General features: G+C 40.4%; 1 long non-coding RNA gene across 1 annotated transcript; it reads right to left on the bottom strand.

Moving 5' to 3' along the window:
• Nucleotides 1-564: 564 nt before the first annotated feature.
• On the bottom strand, nucleotides 565-23,265 carry LOC119470847. The gene is made up of 3 exons (XR_005199818.1): nucleotides 23,096-23,265; nucleotides 5,212-5,219; nucleotides 565-577 (listed from the first exon to the last, which is right to left on the bottom strand). It is a non-coding gene; the product is annotated as an uncharacterized LOC119470847 (long non-coding RNA).
• Nucleotides 23,266-25,512: the final 2,247 nt, after the last annotated feature.

The raw sequence follows: 25,512 nt of genomic DNA on the forward strand, positions 1-25,512 counted from the left end.
AGAGAGACTACCGCATGATAAAAACCATGTAGAGAGAGTCAAGCTCGCAACCAGTACCCAAGCTCCAAACATGTGAGTGAGGCCATCTTAACTCCTTCAGGCCCAATTAGACTGCCAGATGATTACAGTCACACAGACAACCCCAGGTAACACCAGCAGAATAACCACCCAGCTAACCCCAGCAACTCAAAGAATGAGGAGAAATAATAAATCATCGTCTTAAGCCATTATATTTTGTGGAGATTTGTTGTAATGCAAAGGTAACTGGTATAACGAGTGTGTTTCTCTGCAGATATAAAGGCTTTCCCCAGAACCTAACCCACATTGAACATGAAAGTCCTGTATCTTTAACTTCTTAAAAGTGCCAGTCCTCCGTGTGTGTGTGTGTTGTTGTTGTTGTTGTTTGTTATTGTTTTTAAGAGCAATACCATTTCCTTCCCTCATTGTCTTGGGCTCCTTTAGTAAGAATCTACTTAATTTTGCATCAATAACTTTTAGGAGAAGCTATAGTTGACTAAACTTATTTCTCTTTGTTTATTATGCTCTTAATGAAAGGCACATCCCTTCTCCCAGATTCCTATTCCACCACTTAAAGTATCTTCTCTTCCTCCCATATTCTCCAAGGTAATTGAACTGTAATAGGGGAAGACATACATTTCTTGCAAGAGAAAATTCTTTTTTTTTCCAGACAAATCCTTATCATGCCAATGGTGTGCTTCACTCTGGCTGTTTGTAGCTGGGCACAGTGACTAAATCACTGCTAATTAGAGATATGCAAGCCTCCAAGGGATTTGACTCAGACTCCAATTTGCAAATACGGTTTGTGTGTTTGGATTTGGATTTAGATTGGACTAAAACTTCCCTTTGCACATTAACTTAAAGCTTTTGTTCTTAAATCCAGCCAAAACATTGCACTCCCATTTATGCATGGGAACACACACTAAGCAGAAATGACAAACTCTTTTCAAGTCAAGGTAAGGGTTTGTGCTTTTCCCAGTTATGGAAAATCGGACATTCTTATCTGGAACTGTTCTGTCTTTCTAGACCCTCATTAGAGCATCAAACCTTCATGGTTGTTTTGCTTTTTGTCTTTCAGATTTTCCTTTGCTGTTATTGTTGGTGATAGGGGCAGGGGGTAGTTTTTGTATTTTGGACATTTTTTGGTGAGCCACGCTGAATGGAAATTTGAAAAGGTATTCACAGAACTCTTTTTTGATCTATGTGATGGCTAACAGCCCAACTGTATTTTCACAAATTCACTGGATAACTTTGGAAGCCTTATACACTGACATCAGTTAACAGCTTACTGCGTGTTTGTGTTCATTTAATCCCTAAGACAATCATAAGAAGTGAGGCTAATATTTATTACTCCTGTTTTTCAGATAGGTTATGTATGGAGCGAGAGGTTACAAAATTAACCATGCCATGTTGCCACCCTGTTCTTGATCTCAGTCCATTAAAAAGCAAACCACAACACGGCAAGAGTCATCTACAGGAAGTTCTTCTATCATACGTACTTAGATATTAATTGTGTTATTCTGAAATAAACTGCAAATAACTAGCCCTGCATTAATAAATCACAACTTAGACATGAAATCCAGAATATTAGAGTTTAGATATTATCTAGTCTCCAATTCCTTTCTTTTGCATGTAATAAGATTTTTTAAACTCAAAAAAAATGTTACTTGTTGAAGGTCAAGGGAAGGGCTGTTGGTAAACATGGTTTAGAACCAGCTGCACTTTTCGCATTACAGCACATGGTGCTCAGCAGTGAGTTGAAAGTAGGTCGTCCCTTGGGAAAAGTTGGCTTGATTCTCCAGGAGGTTCACTCTTGAATGGAATTGATCTTTCTGAATTCACAATTATCCAGGGCATGGCCTTCAACCTTACAGACTCAAGAACTCCTATTTATTGTTTCAGCTTAAGAAAAGGATCCATCTTTAAGGGGTAGAACCACGTTAACTAAACTCACAGGTTGAAATAATATAAACCAGAGTGTAAATGTATTTACACCAAGTAATACCATTATTACTGCCTAACATACAGTATGATAGTTAAAATGTTGAAATAAAGCTCTAAATTTGAAAGACATAGCATGCTCAAAGGCAAGACAAGCATATCAACAGACCCAAAGGAGAAGGAAAAAACCCAGAGATACATGGACTTTGTAAAAGCCACCTATAGATCCTCAGGACCAGAAACAAGAAAAGGCAGCTGAGAGTTTCTCAACCTTACACCACTGATATTTGAGGCCAGATAATTATTTATTGTAAGAGGTTGTCCTGTGCACTGTAGCATGTTTAGCAGCATCCCTGGCCTCTACCTTCTGCATGCCAGTGGCAACCTCTCTCTCTACCTTCCACCAGTCATGATAATCAAAGATATCTTCAGCCACTGCCAAAATATCTTCTAGTTCAGAACCACCAAGGAAATCTAAATGCACATTAGAAATGGTAGGACTCCAGAGACAGACTCACTTTATAAAACCAAAGGCTGAGGTAGGGTGTTGATTTATGAACAGAAGCAGACAAGATGCCATCACTATCCAGGTTCGGCCAGCTGTTGTCACACCAGGACTAAGGAACAGGAGGGACAGAAACAGCTACCCTTCCAGAGTCCTGGCCAAGTCTTCCACTGGCACCAATGACTGGGTCAGTGATCCCCTGACATCCCAGTGAGCTGTCTATGTCTCCAAGTTTTGCAAGGGCACTTTTGTGCCACTTCCATCTCCCACAGACTTTAACCTTGATTCCTAACCCCCAATACAGTGTTCCCTGCACTAGAACACACAGCCTGGAGCCCTCTCAGACTATGATTTTAAGGCACAAACTGTGCGTTATTCATTATTGCACTGTCAGTTCATATGAGCATCTGACACAAAATACCTATTGAACAAAATGTTCATTGAATGAACAAATGAACAAAAAGATGAATGGACTAGTCTGGAGTGAGCATCTATTTTGTACTGGGTTCTGTGCAAGGTCTGTTAGACCAAGAGCTTTGGCATCCTACAGAGCTGGGTTTGAAGTGAAGCCTCTTGCTAGCTGTGGGACTTTGGGAATGTCACTTAACTTCTCTGAGCTTTCATTCCTTTAGTAGTAAATAGGAAAAACAACGGAGCTTTTAGCACATTGCCTTACAGACAGTATGGTTTTGACATTATTTTTCTTATCTGCCAATATAATGGCCATTAAATTCTGACAACCTGTAAAATGAATCCTTTCAGTAGCCTCATTTTACAGATGACAGAAAGAGGGTCAAAGGGGTTAAGTGATTTCCTCAGGGGCAAAGTCCTGTTAGTGGAAGAGGCAGGATCCACACCTATTCTGATCAGTTGAGTCCTGGTGCTTCTCAGGACACCAACCTTCATCAGTTCAACTCCTGGAGGCCTTGCCAAGGAGACTAGAAGTATCCTTAATTAGTGGAGGGAGTATATTAGTTTGAGTCAAGGCATTTTCGTTTTGTTGTCTGAGAGACTTCACTTTCCTTATTCTGTGTCTAAGAGGATGCAGGGACATCATTTCCTCCTTGAGCAGAGTTGATGTCTCTAAGCTCTACCGTCCAACTCACATAATCAGTCCAGGCCTTCTTCAACCTCCTATAGCCAGGATTAGGAATTTTGGTTTTATTGGTTAAGATCATTGAAGTTATATATATATATATATATATATTGTACTTCAAAACTATGCAAATAAATCTCTTAGTCTGGTTTCTTTTTCAGAGTTTCTCTACTTTTTTAGGTAAAATTTTTGGATTAGTTTGTACTTTGGGTTCACAGCATTTGGTAATTAAAGGGTTGACTGGACATGACCAGAGTTGGCTCTATCAGCCTCCTAAACTCATGACATCAGCTCCATCAGGATGTCAGGAAGCTGGGTGGTTTTCTCTGTAGCGGTAGATTCTGGGACCACCAAAATGAATTTGAATGCCTGAGAACAGGCGAGATTGAGTAATTGTGGGATCTTGACTCAGCACTCAAACTTCCAACACTCTACATGAGAAAATGTCACTTTACCAAATTAAAAGAGTAGCCTAATAATGTTTAAATCAAATACAACTCGCCTGTGATACTGGCAAGCTTTTTCATCAGTAGGAGACAGACTAGTGACGTAGAAACACTTTGTGGAATTTCCAGCTCAAAATCCACAACAATAACGAACATTTATGGAGAAAGTCACACCCAGAAAGGAGCCCATGATGCTGTCACAGATTCCCATGTGAGGGGACAATGATTGAATGGAGGCCTCAGCTCTCCTCTGCTTTCTGGTAGTTTATTTAACACAGTATTTCTTCCCTAAGAACAGCTATTTCTTTTTTTTTTTTTTTTTTTTNTTTTTTTGAGACAGCATCTCACGCTGTTGCTAAGACTAAGGTGCAGTGGTGTAATCTTGGCTCACTGCAACCTCCGTCTCCTAGAGTCAAGAAGTTCTTGTGCCTCAGCCTCCCAAGTAGCTGGAACTACAGGCATGGGCCATCATGCCTGGCTAATTTTTGTATTTTTAGTAGAGACTGGTTTCACCATGTTGGCTAGGCTGGTCTTGAACTCCTGACCTCAGGTGATCTTCACCTTAGCCTCCCAAAGTTCTGGGATTACAGGCATGAGACACCATGCCAGGCCCGAACAGCTATATCTTCTGATTCCAAGTAAGCATATAAGCCAAAGGCTCTCTTGCTTTCCCTTCCTGGGAAAAAGTTTCTTTTGAACTCCTCTAAGTGTGAATCTCTGCTGTGTTGTTTTTTGAGTTGCTGTCCTTCTCCCTGCCTGTCCCGGAAGATCAGCAGTGATGCTGCCCACTATTCACAGTAGCAAACATATTGAATCAACTTAAGAGTCCATCAGTGGATGAAATGTGCCAATCAAGAAAAATGCTGAGACCAAGTCTCAATCATTGTAGGAGGTTTATTTGCCAAAGTTAAGGATGTGTGCCTGGGAGGCAAAGTTAAGGACTTGCACCTGTGCGTTTCTCCGAAGGTGATTTTGGGGGTCCAAATTTAAAGGGGAAAGGGCAGGACATTGATAAGTACACAATTTTATGTAAAAGGCAGGGTAGGGAAAAATAGCACTTATGCTTTTGTCTGGGTCAGTGAATCCGCATTTCTTTACATAAGGTGACAGACAAATGGGGCAGGGTAAAAAGGCAGGGAATCTGCATTTTACATAAGATAACATGAAACATGGACAAAATGGGGCAAGGGAACAGTCAGATATACATTCATGTCTTGTGGGCCAGGAGGTGACTGCACCTGTAAAGATGAGCTGTCCATTTACATTGCCATGGTGAAATTTTAACAGAAACACCTTAAAAGATCTTGCAGCTCACTAGGAATTTCCTTGTGGGGAAAATATATGGGGAGAAGTGTAGCTTTGCATCTTGTATCCATCTTATTGAGAAACCAAAAGGTGGTAGCAGGTTTGGGTGACTCAGTTCCCAGCTTGACTTTTCCCTGGCCAAATGAGTGTGGGCTCCCAAAATTTAATCTCCTTTTACAAATGGATAAAGAAAATATGGTCTATACACACACCGGAATACTATTTGGCCATAAAAAAAGATCAAATCTTTTCTACTCTCTCCTTGGTGGAGTGCTCAGATACATGACGTGAGTCATTTTTAGTGATATGGATGGAATTGGGAGTCATTGTAGTAAATGAAATAAACCAGGCACAGAAAGACAAATATCACATGTTCTCACTTATAGGTGGGAGCTAAAAAAGTTGATCACATGGAAATACAGAGTGAACGGGTGGTTACCATAAGCTGGAAAAGTTGTGTGGGTGATGGGGAGAAATGAAGACACATTGGTTGATGACTATAAAAATTCAGTTAAATGGAAGGAATAAGCTCTAATGTTCCATAGCAGGGTAGGGTGACTACAGGTAACGACAATGTATTGTATTTTTCAGAATAGATAAAGACAGGCCCTGAAACACTCCCAACACATAGAAATAATACTCAGGTGATAGAGATCTAAATACTCTGACTTGATCATTCCATATTTGATACAGGCAACAAAATTTTATGTGTGCCCCATTAATATGCATACGTAAAATGTATCAAAAAAAGAAGTAATGCTGCCAAAGCCTGTCCTCCTCCCATCTTGATTTGAACTCTGCTGCTCCCCAGCTGCTGCTCCTGCTGAATCCTGCTCCTGTTGCTCCTTCTAGCCCTGCTGAGGATTCAAGAGGCAGCTGGCTTGTGAGGCCTCATGGCAAGTTTCCCTAGGCCTCTGCTAACATGAACTGAAATGAATGAGGCAAATAAGCAATATGGCACCACAGTGATGAAGGTAAGATGCCCCTTGTGAGGACTCTATGTGCAGAAGAGCCAAAGACACCTGGCTTCTCAGCCCACTGGGCATCCACAGGCAGTAGCCTGTGTCATCAGGGATGGGAGAACGATAATGATGGGGGTATACTATAGCCGCTATTGTAAAATAGTGACCTTGGCATAACGATCTGGAAGTGGTTTCCATGATTCAATTATTTTTATAAATGAACCAAACCCAAATATTTTTTCTGATTTGATTTTTCATGATTTACTTTGCATTCTTCATGCATCCAAAAGGTTGTTTACACACTGAGCAATTGCAGGATATGTTTAGAAGCCAGTATACTACAACAGTCTCTGTCCTTGGCTTCTCTGGGTGTGTATACGTGTTTTTCAAGCAGAGGTGGACTTTTCCTTTTATTAAAACCTCTTGATCTTTTTTTCACCATTGCTACCTGTATCTGGATTGGAATGGCCAAGTTCTTGGAGGGAGGTGGAAGATGAAAGAGATGAAAGAAGCCCCTTAGATAGCTTTAGACCCCAAACAGGAAAGCTCAACGTCCTTCCTCATAGTCACGTCTCTAACAAAATAAAATTTAAGAGTCTAAAGTGCTTCTGATGAAAGCACAAAGAAAATATCACTGCATCCTAATGTATCCTCAATTTCCTAATTGTAAAATCCCTCAAAAAAGGGGAAGGACAGGGGGATAAAAAAGAAGCCTGAACACACTGAATTCTTTGGGGCCAACTGTTGGACTCCAGCATACCCTGGGCCCAGCCTCTTATCCAGTAAACACTGCCAATCTAAAGACCCATGCTGGGGGTGAATTTAATGAATATGATCAGGAAAGTAGCACTTTAATTTCTTGCCTCATCTCTGGAGAAGGTTGGCCTTATAAATTTATTGTTTAAACAGCAAACAAATAATAATCTAGTGTATTGAAGTCCTTGCTTTCTCAGACTCTGTAGGAAGGACTTGCATTTGTCTCTGGGAAATTGTTTTCCTACTGTGGAGGGTTTGCTCCCTCCAGAACTAAAACTGGTTTCGTTTCATCCTTAGGCATCCATGAGTCTTTTGTTTTAAGAAACAGAGAGCAACAACCCATAACCTCAAGCAAAGAGGTTACATTAAGGCATAGAGATATTAAGGCAGGCAAGAAACTTACTGATTGAAGAGAACAGAACCCACTCCCCCTCACTCCCTTGACAGGTTCTTCATAATTTTCTTTCACTGAGAATATTCAGCCTTTTAAGGCTGTTTCTTCTGTCCCTGCCTCTATTCATCAACTATCTTATGCTTTTCGCTGGTACTCAGCATTCTTTCTCTACCTCAATAAATTTGTGAGTGAATGGATAAAGAAATGAATAAATGCGCATAGTTTCTGGTCCATTGTCACATGGCCTTGTTCACAGCTTTGACTTACTCAGAGCCCATCTTGGCTGTTGCTGCTTTGTGGGGTGGGTGTGTGTGTGTGTGTATGTGCCTGTGTGTGCACGTGTGCATGTGCGCGTGTGTGCTGCTTCTTACATGCTTCTCATTTCTGATTCTCAAGTCAAATGTCAGGGACCTAACAAATCACTATTGTCACTGCTTAAGCAGAGATGTTTTTCATACCAGGTCACTTTTTATATCAAGTCACTGTAGTCCAGTCAGCTTTTTCATTGTTCTGATTTGTTTTGCTTTGTTTCCTGGTGGTATTTTGTCCCCTGATGGAAAGGGGCAAGATCCTGTGGTACAGAACAGGATCTATACTTACATTAGGCAGTTCTCTCTAAGGATTGCCAGATTCAACAAATAAAAATGCAGGATGCAATATTTTGGAATCCTTTTAAAATTACTTGTTTATCTGAAATTCAAATTTAGCTGGCTGTCCTATATTTTATCTGGCAACCCTACTTTCCACCCAAGCAGTTGAATGCAGCAGCTTCACATGGATGGGATTATTGGGTGCCATGATAGATAGGTGTGTCCAGTCCCCAGTTTTTAATGGAAATCTGTCTTAAGCAAAGATAGAATCACTGTCTTAACCAAAAAAGGACATGAAACGCAATTTTGCCATGTCTTCAGAATACAGGGTCATCATTCTGTCCATTTTGGTTCTGTGTTCAAGGCTTAGCGTGGCCTCTAGCTGTTAGCCCCTGCCCTGGAGTTCCCATTTCTTGGTTGCTTTTTCTATAGTTAAGCTGTTCCCTTTCTTTAGTTGTCATTGCTCACTACTGGGCATGTGCTTGCCTCTTTTTCTTTCAAATTTATAGTTTTTTGTGGTTTTGTTTCTATGCTTTCTCTTTTCCTATTAGGCTAAAGCAAAGGTGAGTAGAGACACTGACAGATTAGGGAATTTTATGAGCACTTTAAAATTTCCAAACCTATGAGCTGTAATACTTGGATTTTACGGCACTGGCTGTTCAGAAGTATTTTGTTATGCCAAGGATAGGGGGGAAAAGTGCATTTATTGTCACTGAGTAGTGTTCCAGGCCCTCTGCTAGATATGACACATAACTTACTGTGTTTCAAATACGTGCCATTTGATCATGGCTAAGTTCCTAATAGAGAGTTCTATTACTCTGTTTAAAAATATATTACAACATTGTGTAATCTTTGTTTTAGCAGGCCTTTCCTGAATGAGCAAAAATGAATAAGGTTAAAAATAATATTTAAAATTGTATCTTTTAAAAAAAGTTCTGAGCTTCTACCAGTGTAATTCCTGACATAATACTGCACTTTGCCAAGCTTCTCCAAGACTGCTCCTCCTCCTGTGTCTCCAAGTTCAAAGAATGGCAGCGCAATCCACACAGTTGCCCAGCTCAGAAACCCAAGAGTCTCACCGGACTTCCCACTTTCCTATAAATTCAATCCATTATGAGTCTGGCTAGTTTGACCACCTGGTTCTGTTTTTATCCTTTTTCTTCTTTCCACCAATACCAACTTGTCCCTGGTTGGGTCTTTTTAAATCTTGCTGAGTGAAAATAGCTTCTTTATGTATCTCTCTCTTTTAGTTTTTCCTCCTCTGTACCCACAAATCAATGCACATTGTTATCAGAATGTTTTCTCTAAAACACAAATCCATCCACGTCACTGATCTACCTGCAACGAACTCTCTACTGGTCCCGGGAGCCAAATGCTCCCAGAATCACAGTCTCCTCTCCCACTGTGCTTCTTCCACTCACCTTGAACTTTACACTCTGAAAACAGTTTGTATTCCGTCTCCCATGCAGCACTATTTCACACCTCAGTAGCTTTGCTAATACTGTGTTCTCTGCCAGAAACTCTCTTAGCGACTCTATTGCGTAGCCAGCTCCTACTAATGTCTTTCAAAATTCAGTCCAGTCATTCTCTTTCATCCTCTCCTGACCTAAACCCCAAGCTGGATTATGTGTTTCTCCTTTGTGTCCCTGTAACTTCCAGAATATCTCTTTCTCACAATATTTACTGTACAACATCAAACTTATGCATGTGACCTTTCCTTAAACCAGACTATCAGCCTCTTGAGGGTAACAGTATTGCTCATTTATGTGTACTAAGGACAGCGGCTTTCACGTAGGAGATGATGCAGGTCCATGAAATTGATCTTGGAAATTAGAGCATCTAACATGTTCTTGGAAGATTTTGGGTTCCCCTCTCCACCAACAGCACAGTCTCTGCTCACCGCCAGGCAGCCCTGTTTTGCAGCTGCTGCTGTCCTGCTGATGTAGATAACACGGCAGCAGATCCTGGCAGTTGACTGGCTGAGTGTTGCTTTTGCTTTGAAAGGCTTCTTACCACTGCTGCTACATCTCTCCCAAGTCTCCCTTCCAGAGGGACTTTGCATTTCTCTTTATAGTCCCAATTATATTTTTTAAATATTTAGTTACACTCATAATATCAGCTCTCTACACTCCAGAAGAGATTTTGTTACACTTATAATCTCAGCTCTCTACAGTCGAGTTCCCCGAAAATTAATGTGAAGGACAGTGTAAGTGGCATCCTCCAGTGCCTATGGAAAACCCTTCTTACCACTGATCAACCCTTGTCCCTCAGGGAGTCCAGGAATCAGCTACCTCACTTTCCAGATGAATGACCATCCTGCCCATCTGGAACAGTATGGAGAGGATAGAGCTCAATTTTATCATTGTGGTTCATGCCAATGCTTAAACATCCTGTATAAACTCTTAATCTCACTCTTCTGGGCCTGTTAATACTGGTACCTTAAAATTCCAACCATTGCTTCTCTCAGAGCTCCACTGAGTTTTACACAAACATTCCTCTAGACCTCTATCTTGGGCATCCTATTCTTTTTTCCAGGGGATTTCTCCATTCTCTAACCTCTCACGTTTTGTTTTCTAGAAATGGCCTTTTCTATTGGAGTAAAGCATCTGAGTCTCTCCAGGGGACCAGCGCCTCTCCTGAACTGTGATGCCCCTAAAGCATTATTCCCAGCTCTGCCAACAGTGTACATCCATATTCTTGATGGATGACAGTCAGGTTATATAGTGGCTTCAGACCTATTGCATAAAATCTGGATTTTCCTCACTCACACACCATGCATGTGTCTGAATACCTTATAGTCCACAGCCAAATGTTCTTGTTCAAACAAGCTCCCTGGTTACTCTAGAGAGAAGAATTTTAAAAGTAATTAAAGAATCTCATAGCTTCTTAAATATGTTCTTCATGGTCAAATTATTAACACATTGAGAAACCAAAGCCCAAACCTTATATATACAGTTTGGGCTCAAACATTGTACCCTTTGGTGACTGTTCTTTTCTTCCACATTTATCCAGACTTCTTTTTCCTGCAGATAGTGCATACGGAATTTATAAGACAGCTTCTGTTTCCTTCTTCAAAGTAAACCATAATCAAGTTCATTAGCTGATAGTGATACACAGATAAATTAGAAGCTAAATGAAGAAGTTTAGAGTATTTAGTTATCTATGAATGCACAACAAACTCTGTCAACACTCATTTAATACAACAAATGTTTTATTATACCTCACAATTGTTCGAGTCGGGAATTGACACGGGGCTCAGCTGGGCAATTCTTCTGTTCTTCAAGGCATGAAGTACATACGGGAAGTCCTCAGCTGGCAGATGGGCCATTCTGGAGAGTTGAAGGCAGCGTCATTCATATGTCTGACACCTTGGCAGGGGTGGTCAGGAGGCTGAGCTCAGCTGGGATTGCTAGTTAGAGCACCTGCACCTGGTCTTTCCAGGATGGCAGGGTCAGGGAAGTTGTTTATAGAGCTAGCTCCCCTCACAAGCATTCTAAAAGGCTGGAAGTGGAAGCTTCCGTTCTCTTTAGGCCAGCACAGTGTCACTTGCACCACAACCAATTGGTCAAGCAGTCAGAGCTTACCTAGTACAAGGGACAGGACACAGGCCCTGCCTCTCAGTGGGAAGAACAGAAAAGAATTCTCATCCATTTTTTAATGAACCTCCTCAGATATTGGCAGAGAGATTAAGATATCATTCATTATCTCAGCAGAGACTTATGAGGTGTCCACGATTGAGTGCAGGATGCCATGCCAGGTCCTACAATGTGACTGCAAATGAGTGGGCCATAGGCCTCAGCAGCCTGCAGATATGGGTGGGCAGCTCTGTAGTGTTTAGATTTAAATATTTGCATTCATTGCCAATGTTTCAAAATCGTGGGGTTTCACAAAAAAATCTGAGTTTTTAACTCTTCTGGAAAGAGATTAATCTGGTTGGCACCAGTCTTGAATTGCCCCAAGGGTCACACCCAGCTTGAGATGAAGAGAGGGCACAGGCTGGGCAGGTTGTCCAGTCCTTCCCCTCCCACTTCATGTCCCAAAGTGACTTGTCTGCTCCCATTGGGCATTTGAACTTGCCACTCTTGTTCTAGAGATGGAAACATGGATAAAACTTTGTCCCCATCTGCAGCTATCTCATCAAAGCCACAGCTTTTGGAACAACGGCAAAATTTCCAAAGATTTTTAAATAAATTTGTATTATTATTGTGAATCAGTGTTTTGATATGCTGGTAATATTTTTTCTAATGTATATTGAAATAAGACTACTAAAATAAAAATTCATTTTTACATCATTGCAAACAACTCTTACAATCTCTTGTACCATTTGTGATATCAGGCCTCGCTTACACCTCACTCTTCCTAGGGAAGGGTGTAAGGAAGTGTAAATCGCCCTAGAAACTGATGTGATCGCCGTCACCAGTTCTGCCTTCTCCTGCCCCATATCCAGAAGGAGGGAATGCTGCACAGAGAGACCAAGAAGAATCAACACAGACAGGACTTGCTGAGTCCTCACCCCCAGTTTATTACTATTTGTTCAGATGTCTACATAGCTGTCCATTCCTCATTCAACCTAAGCATAAAAACAGTTTTCCCTAAGTCTTTGGGTCTTCATTTCTGAAGGCTTCTCTGTCACATAAAACTTTGATTAAATAATTTTGTTATGCTTTTCTCTTATTAACCTGTCTTTCACCTTTTCTGCCTCTATATCTCTAAATATTTAAGCATCTGACACTTAAGTCTTAGTCATCATGGAACATTTTTTTAATGTATGATGTGAGGTAGGAATCTAATTTCATCTCTTTGAAAGGGATAATCAATTGTCCCATCATCATGGTCAATTTCTCCCCCAACGTGCAGACTCTATCCTATACCAAGTTTCATATGTGCAGGGGTAGGTTTCCCAGTTCTTTAATCTAGCCTAGCAGTCTATTTTTCTCTCTGTACAGCTGGGACACTGACTTAATTAGCATGGCTTTAAAAATATCACATAGGGCATGTTTCTCCACTCTGTTCTTTTCAAGAGTTTTTGGCTATTCTTGGTTATTTGCTCTTCAATGTGAATGGTACCTTTTTTTTTATCATTGCATTTTCTAAATGCTTATCAATGGCGTTTACAAATTCAATTTTTAAAATACTAAGTTTAAATTCAGCAACTCTGCTAAATTCCTTTATTAATTCTAATAATTTGTCTTTAGATCATGAGGCTGTTTTTTATAGAACAAAAATATTACTATCAACTAATGACAGTTTTGTTCCATAAGCATCCTTATTTCTGATTTTAAGGGAAATGATTCTAATATTTCACCCACAAGTATGTGTTTGCAGAAGGTTTTTGGTGGCTACCTTTCATGACATAAAATAATTGTTCGTTTCTTTTTAATTGGTAAGAGTTTCTTTGAATGAATGGATGTTAAATTTTACTGAATGCTTTTTCATCATCTAATAAGCATACAGTTTTAATATTAGAACAAACTTGCTTTCTTTGGAATAATTCAAAATGATGATAAATTATGCTATTTGTTACATTATCTTTTTATACTATACATCATTTGCTAAAATAACTTGTAAAGAATTCCTACATCTATGTTCATGATTTATATTAGATGGTCACTTCTATTTTTTGTATGATCATTGTCTGGTACAATAATTACAAAATGAATTGAAGAGTATTTCCTGTTTTGCTATTATCTGAAAGAATTTGAATAATATTTAAATTACCCTGAATGTTAGTAAAACTAGCCTGGAAAATCAACCTGTTATGCACAATGTAAAATAAGTGTTATTTCTGTTCTAATGATAACTTGATAATATAGATGAAAAGCAGGGTGATATAGTGGGAAAAAGACTGAATTTTATACAGAGAAAATATACATAGTATTCTCTTTATAAGTATTCTCTCTTCTTCTGAGAATTCAGACTCTCTTATAAAGACTTTAGATACTCAGTATTGCCTCTTTTTAGCTGTGATCTTCGTCAACATAGTCCTTCTCATTCTGTTTTCCTACATAAAAACGAAGGAGCTTTCTTCTTTTTTGTCTTGAAATATATGCTTTGACAAATTAGTGTGATAGTATGCATAATATCCTGGCAGAGGGGAATAGGTCCTTATTAAATGTTATTCTGTCCCCCCTACCACCACCACCTCTAGTGTGGTGGTGCAAGTTTGGTCAAAGAAAAACAACTTATTTTTAATGTTTAACTTATTCCATATTACTAATTTCAAATTGTTGTACTTGTGAAAATCCGCAGCCTGAAGGAAGGAAAAGGACGCATGTCTGCAGTTTTAAGAACGTATGGGTGAGAAAGTTGACCTCTTTGGATTAACACTTGAACTCTACATGTTGGGTCTTTGCTCTGTCTCTGAGCTAGATCCCTTAGCAATTGAGATAAATATATCTTGCTCAAGATTAGACACACACAGGGGGTCCAAAAGCTGAGCAGACAAGCTCTGCAGCTGGGCTTGGAGATAGCCCAGCTCAGAGTGATGCTAAGAGCTGTGTGACAGGTCTTATGTCTCACCAAGTCCTTCTTTCATTAGCTGTCCAGATGCATCTGGGGCCACATACTGGGAGTGGCATTTAGGAAGCCATTATGGAAACCGTCTCCATAAACTGAAACCAAAATATCCTCTACAGTCATTTTTCAAGTTCACGTAATGGGGTTGCTAGAAGTAGATTAACCCCTTCAACTCCTCTCTTGCTATTAGCCATCCACATTAAAGAAAAATACTGTGTATCAGAAGCTTGGTACTAAGGTGTCAAAGTTAGAAACTAGTCTTTAAGCAATGTAAGTCAGTAATTTGGAGTTGATGGTTTACTGGAGAAATCTTACCACTTTCTAACATTTTTGTTAAATCTATTATAGAGAACATGTGGAGTTTCAAGTTTGTTAGCAAAAGTGTGCTTAACTACCCACACCATACTATCAGTAATTTAGGGAAAGAAATGAGGTCTCCTATTTTATTTTTTATTTATTTTAATTTAGTTTTTTGAGATGGAGTCTTGCTCTGTCACCCAGTTTGGACTGCAGTGGTGCAATCTCAGCTCACCGCAACCTCCACCTCCCAGATTCAAGCAATTCTCCTGCCTCCACCTCCTGAGTAGCTGGGACTACAGGTGCCCGCCACCACGCCTGGCTAATTTTTTTGTGTTTCTGGTAGAGACAGGGTTTCACTGTGTTAGCCAGGTGGTCTCGATCTCCTGACCTTGTGATCTACTCTCCTTGGCCTCCCAAAATGCTGGGATTACAGGTGTGAGCCACCGCACCTAGCTCCTATTTTATTTTAAAGTCATGGGGTGGTGTTGACAGAGTCACTACTTAATAAACATTTCTGGAATTTTATTCTTCTCTCTGACCTCAATTTGTATTGTGTGTACTTTGGTAGCTGCCTCTCTTCTAACCTCCCACAATTCTCCCACTTACTTCCTTCTCTTACTAAATGATTTCTAAGGCATCTTCCAAGAACTGGCTAAAAACCCATCTTAAATTGGCCACGCCCTCTGTGGCCTCCTCCTCCACATTTGTCATTCCTTCATCCCCTCAGTGTTTAGACTGTCAATGGGCTCCTTTACACATATCCTCAAATTGCCTTATAGATAATAACTGTTCCTTTCCTATTAAAGAAGGATAAATGCCTAGAACTATGCTATGTATATAATCATTTGCTCAATAAATATGCATTTAAAATGGAATGTAGAGAGGGAGAAAAAAGAGCAAGAAAAATAAGAAAGGTAGATTAGGGAGTATTTCATGACTAATATACACTGCTGGTAGATACAGAGTCATGGCCAAATTACATGAATAATATGATTCCCTTTGGGCCATTCTCCTCCAATAGATAAAAACAGAACTGCGGAAAACACAGAGAAGCCATGAAGCACAGAGAAAGAAATACGTGTTCGTCTGCTTTTCCATCCAGCCCTTAGGTAGATATAGTGATTTCACAAAGGTGATACCTTCTTGGTTTTTTTTAATATTTAACAAGCTATCACTTTTTCTTGTAAAGAAGATCTACTTTTTATCTGCCTTTTAGGCATCTGGGAATATGGACTGATTCAAAACATAAGGGAGCTGGGATAAAATTCAGTGTAACAGCTGTCATACATCCTTGGTAGGTCCAAAAGACATATGACATGGGTCTGGCCGTGATGTCTGCCATGTGGGTGATATCCATTCTGATGATGATGGCTGGCAGGAAGCAGGCTCCATTGTCACTACGCTGGATTCTTCTTGAACCTGGTACTACACAGAACAGACAATCTTCCCATCCATTTTTTCTTCCAGTGAACAATTACTTACTGAATACTTAACTACATGCCAAAGATTCTTCTAGGTACTGAGGGTACAGTAAAGAATGACACAGATATGGCCCATCCCTCTAGAATTTTACATTCTAGTGGGGAAAGACAGGTAATAAGGAAGCAAACAAATGGGCAAGATAACTTTAGAGTGATATAGACTATGAAGAGTAGTGAAAGATAGTGTGATAGACAGGTTATTATTCAAGCCGACAGGTATGACTGTCTTTGCTCTCTTTGCTAAACTCTCCAAATAGGCTCTCCAAGTTTATTTGCTCTCAAATAATTGCATTTTTCAATGTCAGGGAAACCTCATTTTTATCTTCTTCTACCATCCCCATCCTTTTCTTTCCATCTCATATTTACTGAAGAACTAGGTTAAGGTGCTTTGCAATGCCTCATCTCGCTTAATGCTCACAACAGCACCATGGTTTTCATATCATGAGTAGAACCACTTTGCAGATGAAAAATCTGAGGCAGAGAATGGCTCAGCAACTTGTCTACGATCACACAACAAGTGGTGAAGCCAGGATATGAATGCCTGTCCTCTGATTAGCAAACTTTATGCTCATCTTTCATCTTTTTTCCTATGGCAGAGTTAGTCCTTCCAAAAAAAAGGATAACTCAAACAGATGTTCTCCATCTCCCTGGGGTATAGCAGAAGGATTTGTATTATACAAAGGGAGATGTGAAGGGATATGAACCAGACATAGTGAAGAATGTCCAGCCATAAAAACTGAAAACTTCCTAGAGAAGCTTAGGCAATTTCTCTTCTAGAGGTTTAGAACATGAGTTGTCAAACCACTGCCTGTAAGTGAAATCCAGCCCTACTAACTGTTTTTGCAAATACACTTTTATTGGAAAATAGTAATGTCCATTCATTTGCCTAATGTCTATGTCTGGTTTTGTTCTACAAGGATAGAGCTGAGTAGTTATGACAGAGACCCTATGGCACAGAAAGCCTAAAATACTATCTAGTGCTTTACAGAATATATTTGTTCATCTTTAATCTAGAAGATCAGGGTGGATTTTGCTAGGTTTGGCTTGAGTATAGTTCTCTCTGAAGTCACAGAATGGTCTAATTGAAACAATAATATTCTTTTAAACTCTAGGAACAAAGAGGTATATTTCCGTGGTGGCCAAAACGGGCCTATTCCTAATGGACAGACCCCTCCTTCACGCTTCTTTCAGCTGTCGTCAAGCTCCACTTTGGCTATGTTTGTGCATTGCCCAAATTGTATTTAAAATGTATGTAGCTGACAGAAGTTTCCCAAATTGCATTGCAGACTATCAGTAAACACAGCTTAACTGTGGTAGAGGTTGCAGGGGAGAGTAAATTCCACCTACCAGGGAATTTAGGGTGGTGCTAGTACTCATGTTAACGCTATTCCAGTTGCCATTTGGATACGGCATAAAAAGATGACAGGTTTCTGCTGTCACATTGTAACAGTGATTAATATTATTGCCATGATTTCTATTATTAATAAAACAGGTATGTTTTCTGAAGTTTTACTTTGGATAAAATAAAAACTAGTTGTTAGGAGAATTAAGTGTAATTGATTTAAAATTCTTATTGATCAAACTAGAGAAGCAGAAGTGAGCTGAGGCATTTATGAGTTCCTTTGGAAAAGTATGATATGCATGTGTGTGTGTGCGCACACACACACACACAATGTAGGAAAAAATAGGTACTAACTACAAAATATTTTCCATCCCTAAGAAGTTCGTATTTTTCTCAATTCAATTCAATGTAAAATGACATTTTCTTTTGCTTTTTCATACCACTCCTGCAAAACTGGAAGATGAGTCTGTCTCTCACAAGCTGTGTGATCTTGAACAAGTGGCTTCCTCTCTCTCAGCCGTACTTCCTGCTTCTGTGAAATGTGGTTGTCAGCATGGATGCTCTTTTCCTTTTCAGACAGTAGCCAGCAAGCCTGTGATCTCTGAAAGTCGTCCAGCCCACCCCGGCTGCCTCCCCCAACTTGGCCTCAAAGCCACTTCTCAGCATGGTGTAGTGAAAAGACATGAACTTGGGAGTCAGCCAGACTTAGGTTCAACCTTGAAAAGCACATTTTTATTTAGCAATTCAAGCCTCACACCACTCTCTGAGATGGCAGACGCTTACACTGTTGCACATACGGTTCTCTCTGGCTTTCTCTCTGCCTCGTGCACCCCACGCCTGATCTTTTATTTCTCCTTACAGATTCAGGTCAGAAAATTAAAATCTCAGAATGAAAAGAGAAATCATAGATTAGGAGAAAATATTTGCAAGAAATCATAGATTGGGAGAAAATATTTGCAAATAACATATCTCATAAAGGACTGTTTTCCAAAATACACAAAGAACTCTTTAAACTCAACAAGAAAACAAAAAACCTGATTAAAAAATGAACCAAAGACTTGAGGAGACACTTCAGCAAAGAAGGTATTAAGATGACAAACAAGCAAATGAAAAGATGCTCAACATCATAAGCCATCAAAAATGCAAACTAAAACATCAATGAGATACCATTACATACCTATTAGAGTGGCCAGAATCCAGAACACTGACAACACCAAATGCTGACAAGGATGTAGAGCAACAGGAACTCTAATTTATTGCTGGTGGGGATGCAAAATTCTACAGCTACTTTGGAAGACAGTTTGTCAGTTTCTTACAAAAGTACATACTCTATGATCCAGCAATAATGTTCCTTAGTGTTTACCCAAGGAGATGAAAGCTTATATCTACCCATAAGTTGGACCTGCACATGGATGTTTATAGCCATTTTTTCATAACTGACAAAACTTGGAAGCAACTGAGATGCCATTTCTGCAGGCGAATAAGTAAAGAAATTGTCATATAAGAGAAAAATGGATTATTCAGTGCTAAAAAGAAATGAGCTCTCAAGCCATGAAAAGACATGGAGAAAATTTAAGGGCATATGACTAAATGAAAGAAGCCAATCTAAATGGATTATATGTTATATGATTCCGACTGTATGACAATCTGGAAAAGGGAAAACTATGGGGACAGTAAAAGATAAGTGATGGCCAGTAGGGGAGGGAGGGAGGAATAGGCAGAGCACAGAGAATTTTTAGGACAGTGAAACTACTCTGTATGATACTATGAAGGTAGACACATGCCATTATACACTTGTCTAAAGCCATCAAATGGTATGACACCAAGAGTGAACCCCAATATAAACTATGCACTTTGGATGATAATGATGAATCCATGTAGCTTCATCAGTTGTAACAAAGGCACCTCTCTGGTGGAAGGTGTTGATAATATAGGGAGCTGAACATGTGTGGGGGAAGCAGGTTATATGGGAATTCTCTGAAATATCTTCTCAATTTTGCAATGAACCTAAAACTTTTTTTAAATAATGTCTTTAAAAATATTAAAACCTTTAGAAAATATTTCCAATTCCTCTCCTCACCCTCAAGGAAGGGGGAGATATTCCCAGGTCACCCAGGAGCTTCACACTGTTGACTGTGTGTTTGTGTGGGCTCCCTCCATAGATACTGATTTTCTTGAGGTCAAGAACTGTGACTTTGCACCTGTGGGAACCTCCACATTAAAAGGACTCCCTGCTTAAAGCCTGTCTATGCCTTCCTTCTTACCCAGGCTCAAACCCAAGGTCCCCATCATGGCTCCAAGGTTCCACACAAGCCAGTGTCTGCCAACTTCTGCTTCATTTCAGGCCATTTGTCTTATTTCTTTTTAGGTTCTCAGGGCCCAGCTTTATCCTCTCTTTTTCTTTATACCTAAAGTAATTTCTGTTTGGGTGGTTCTCTACAGACAGCTCCCACCAGCCTTTTAACTGAGACTTTTCAGATCTCAGCTGCAGTTCATTCATTCATTTAACAAATATTTGCTGTGCATTGTTCTAGGCACAAGGAGAAGCAGCAGACAAAAATCCCTGCGTACCTGGAGTCTACATTCTAGCTTGGAGTAAGGCAGACAAGGAAGAAACAAATAAACCAATAAATACAATGTCACATGACGGTATGTGCTAAAGAGAAAAATAAAGCAAATAAAGTGAGGCGAGATGGGCATTCTTGGGTGGAATGTCATTTTACAGGAGGACTCAAAAGGCCCCACTGAGAGCATAATGGATAAGCAGGGACATGCAGGGAGAGTGGGAACAAGCTGTGTGGGCATTTGTGGAGGAAGCAGTGAACGAGAAGATCCTGAGTCTAAGTCGATTCCACAGGGTTGAGGAAAAGCAGAAAGACAAATGAGAGGGGGGGCGGTGATGGGAGGTGGACACAGATGGCAGGGGTCTGGGTCTTGCAGTGTCTTGCCAGCCACTGTCAGGACTTGGGCTTTATTCTGAGTGAGATGAGTGTTTTACACAAAATAATCCAACTAATATTTGTAAGGAGCCACCTGGGCAGGTTCAAATAGAGGAAGATTCATCAGGAGGTTTTTCCAATACTCCTGGTGAGAAGTGATGTCATCTTGGACCAGAACGATAGAGGTTATAAAGTGGTTGACAAATGGTTGGATTCTGGATCTATTTTGAAGGCAAGACCTACAGGACTTACAGAGATGTATTGGAAATGGAGTATCAGAGAAAGAAATGAATCAAAGGTAACTCCAAGGTTTTGACATGAGTCATAGGAAGAGTACATTCGTATTTCCTAAGATGAACAGGCTGCAGGAGGGGAAGGTTGGGGATGCCAGTGGGAAATGAGGAGTGTGATTTTGAAGGTGTTATGTAACAGATATCTATCAGACAGCCAAGCAGAGAAGTCAAGTATACAGCTTGATATACAAATTAGGAGTTCGTGGGAAAACACTGGGGTGGGGTTTCTGTGGTATTCCAAGATTTAGAAGCTAAGGATATAAGAATGAACCAGCTGAGAAGCAGGACAAGGAAAGGCTTGCTCTGCAGGAGGAAAAACAAAAGAGAGAGTGATGTCACGGGAGCTAAATGAAGAAAGCATTTCAGGAGGGAGGACTAATCAACTGTACCAAATGTTAGTGATAAGTTCAGCAAGACAGGGACTTACCACAATTTGTAATTATCTGTTTCTGGTGACTGTGTCTTTCTTCCTCTATGTCCCCACCCCATCGATTATAAGCCCCAAGAGGACAGGACCAGTGTCTCTTTGTTCATCATTTAATGCCAAATCCTGCCGGACTCAGAGGAGGCATACAAAAATATATTTCTTAAAAGAATGAGTAAATGGACTGCTAAATGGTAAATCATTTTGCTAAGTCATGCCTGTCTTTTTAAATGTAAATCCTAGAGCCCCATCTCTGCTGTGCCCTTAACTAACCAGCTGCTTGCCATGGGAAAAACTCAGTTTCCTTCCCCTGGATTTCAGTTTCTTCATCTACTAGCAAACTGCATGAGTTAATGGCCTCTGCCAGATCTTGCATCCCACAGTTCTTCAACAGGTCTAAGTCAGACCTCCTAATTTCCAAGCCATGGTGTAATTTTCGTCACCGCCTCCCCAAAATGCCTCCCATTGGCCTGAGGCTGCCTTGAATTCTGTCACTAGATTTTAACACTTTTCAGTACAATATAGTCCCCATAAGATACACAAATGAGGAAACAGCTATGATATGTCATTTCTGCCAGAATTTGAGTGCATTTGTCTGGTCCTTTCCTAATAACTGTTTCAGATAAAGGCCTATTGAGAAAGAGAGTGCACTCTACTCAGTGAGATGTCTAGGGAGGAAATGGTACCCAAAAACCACTAGAGATAAACTACTGAAAGTCTGGGTAGGGCAGGTCTTATTTGATGGAAGTGAAAGGAAAGGTTCAAGAAAGGTTAACGTGTGTCTTTAAGCAACTCTAAATCTGAAGTGAATCTCAGGAGATGTTGAGTAAGTCATTTCTCCAACCTGGTTTATCTCAATTATAAAACTGGTGAAGATGGACTTAATAATCTAAAAATGCTCTGCTGCCTTTAAAGCCAAGGATTCAGTGAATAGGGAATGGCTTCTCTAACTAGGTAGGGAAGGGAACACGGTCTATTTCAGCCTAGGAATGAAAGATTAAGCAAATAGTCACACATTTACTAATATATGGCTGTTCACTTTAGCCCCAAGAAGTGCTATCCAATTCTCTTAGCATAGCAAAATAATAATATTTTTTTTACATTTACTCAAGTTATAACAAAAATTTAAAACAGTTCTTGCCTGCCAAGTGTGGTCATGTGCCCTGCACATGCCGAAGGTCACAGAGTCTGTCCTCAGTATTGTTCTTTGGGCTGAGACTGCATACACAGAATTAGGATTAGTTCAGTTTCTACTGCTACCCTCCCCAAAATAACCCTGCTAGCACCAACAACGAAGACTGGGCTGTGGGCACTTCTCCCTGTAGTGGACTAGCTTGTACTGGACCATGTTTACACTTAAAGAAAGATGATATTTGTGGATGGGCACAGCGGCTCATGCCTGTGATGCCAACACTGTAGGAGGCCAAGGTGGGTGGATTGCTTGAGCCCAGGAGTTCAAGACTAGCCTGGGCAACATGGCAAAACAACAACAACAACAACAACAAAAACAAAAATTAGCAAGACATAGTGGCATGCACCTGTAGTCCTAGCTACTCAGGAGACTGAGATAGGGGGATTGCTTGAGCCCAGAAGGTCGAACCTACAGTGAGCCATGTTTGCACCACTGTACTCCAGTGTGAGTGAAAGAGACAGACCCTGTATCAAAAATAAGCAAGATAAAAAAAGGAGAGAGAGAGAGAGAAAGAAAGAAAGAAAAGAAAAGGAAGGAAAGAAAGAGACAAAGAAAGAAAGAAAACCAGTGAATAGAATGGAGTCTATTATCTCACCCCAAATCTGTGTTTGGTGGAGGTTGAATGTAAATAAACAGATGAAACAGAAGAACAAGCAAGCAAACAACATTTATGACCAGGAAAGAGAGTGAAGTCAACCAGATTATCCACAAAGTCCAGCCTGTAACATCAACATCATTAGCACAGCCTGAAGGATGGGAGAAATTATGTTTTGGGGCAACAAGGATGAGATAAGAAACCTGATAATGACCATCTGCTGCTGATGTCAGGTCTGCCTTGAGTAAAGGAGCAGGAGCACTGGCAATGGGCACACACGCAGATGTGTTCCAGGTGGTGTGAGAGTGTTTGAGTGTTTAAAGTACTGTGGGTGGTGCACTTAACACAGCACTTTTCTGTCCAGGAAAACTATATCCCCTCCAAAGCCCTGAATTATTGAAATCTTGAAGTTTCTCACATCTGTTACGAGCCTTGTATCACCATTTTCACACGCTATTGGGTGCCATATTCTGTGTCTGAGGTTACAGGCATGCCTGAACCCTCCCACTGCCAAGCTGGGAGATCATTTGTTATTTCTGTAGCCACAGGGCTTGCCAAAACCTGGGGAGCTTGATTCTGAGAAGAGTCATCATGCCGGAAGGCAGCAAGCTGGCGAGCCGTGGGGTGGTCTCAACACTCGATATCCAAGCCTCTTGGCCTGAGTGTAACCAGAGCCCCTCAGAGAGAAAGTGGCCCTGAGCTGCCTCAGCAGCTGTAAAATTCCTCTAATGGCCTAGTCTAAGTCCCTCTCACTCAGACCACTGCCATTTAGTTGGAAAGTGAGTTAGGTCCAAATAGGATGAACCAAACTTCTGTCCAAGCAAAGAAGTTGGCCCAGGGCTCATGAGCTTTAAATGGACCATGAATAATGTTTTATAGCCTCGGCACTGGGGTGAACTCAATCCCTACACTTAGCCTCACCTTTCACAGTGTTATTTTTAGAGATCTCATTACACCCCAGCTTAAACTAAAAATATGTTTCCTAGGAACAGCAGAACATAGTTTTAATTGTGCAAAGTGACACAAATGCTCATGGCCTCTAATTAAATATGATGTTTCATGTGTCTGATATCAGCTGTAGGGAGGTAGGAGGAATGGCTAAATTGCATGTTTCAAGAGCAGTGACTAGACTTGCTTTGAGGCTATGGGGCTCAATTAGCTTTCTGGGGGCTGGTATGGTTTTCCTCAATTGATGCTTTGATTTCTAATAATTTGGTGTGACTCATGTAAGGCAGAATCACAGGTCCCAAGAAGCCCTGTTCATGAGAAGCTCACCTCCAAGTTCTACCAAGCCATTCTCATCCAACACTGACACATAGCTCCCTCCCTACTCTCGCATGCTTGGAAGGAGAGGTGGTGCTGTAAAAGAGCTTTGGAATGTAACAAATTGGCAGCTGAATCTTTATGCTGCCCCCTTTACCTCTGTGACTTCAGGCAAGTTATTAATCTTCCTAAGTCTGGTTCCTCATTGGAAAATAAGAATAATAAATGTTGTATGGATAAAATGAAATATTTTATACATACAGCAGAAGCCTAATAAATTATTACATGATTTTTTATTTGACTTGCTCATATACCCAAATCAGTAGGGGCATCTGTTGAGCACTGACCGAGACATCACAGGTAATATACAATGCAATGGTGTCAGACCCTGACAAAGACTGCACACATGGGCACAAGTGGCTCTGATTCAGGACAGCATGGAATGCCACATTGGAATTGAGGTACCAGCCTAGACTATGGGGACACCAGCAACGGAGTGCTTTATCCAAAAGAAAGTCTCATGAATTCAAACTGGTCCTTTAAGGATTCTTAGAACAGTAGCATTCTCCATACTGGCACACTTAGATGTTAAGGATGTATCATCTAGAAATAGACTGCCTAAGATGGAACCCCAGCTCTGCCTCTTATTATCAGACTAGCCTTGGGCAAGTTATTTAAGCTTTTACGTCATAATTTCTGCAGCTGCAAGACAGAGCTCATGTTAACACCTGCCTCATAATGTGGTTACGAGGATTAAATGAGATAGCTGATGTGATGCACAAGCCTTTAGTACATTGTCACAAGGCAATTCCTTAAGAAATGGTGGTACTGTGGGAAGTTTATTCCTGGAAAAGGGAACATCTGAGCAAAGAAGGGAACGTACAAGATAATTAAAGGAATATCTTGTGGCTTAGTTTGACTGAATCATAGAGCATATTATGTGAGAAAAGGCAGGCCCTCAAGTATCCTCTCCAGGTGAGTCTTTGCACTCACTCATGACATTTTGTAGATTCCATCAGAGCACATTCAGTGTCTCTATCCAGTTCCTAGACTCTCTAAGACAAGAGCTTCCATTGTAACTACTCAGACCACTCAGCCTTCTCTTTTCCAGGAGAATCATTTTCCCATTTTCAGACTATTCTGGTTTCATCAGC

The sequence above is a fragment of the Cebus imitator genome, unplaced genomic scaffold, assembly GCF_001604975.1.
Source record: "Cebus imitator isolate Cc_AM_T3 unplaced genomic scaffold, Cebus_imitator-1.0 Scaffold42, whole genome shotgun sequence".
NCBI lineage: Eukaryota > Metazoa > Chordata > Mammalia > Primates > Cebidae > Cebus > Cebus imitator.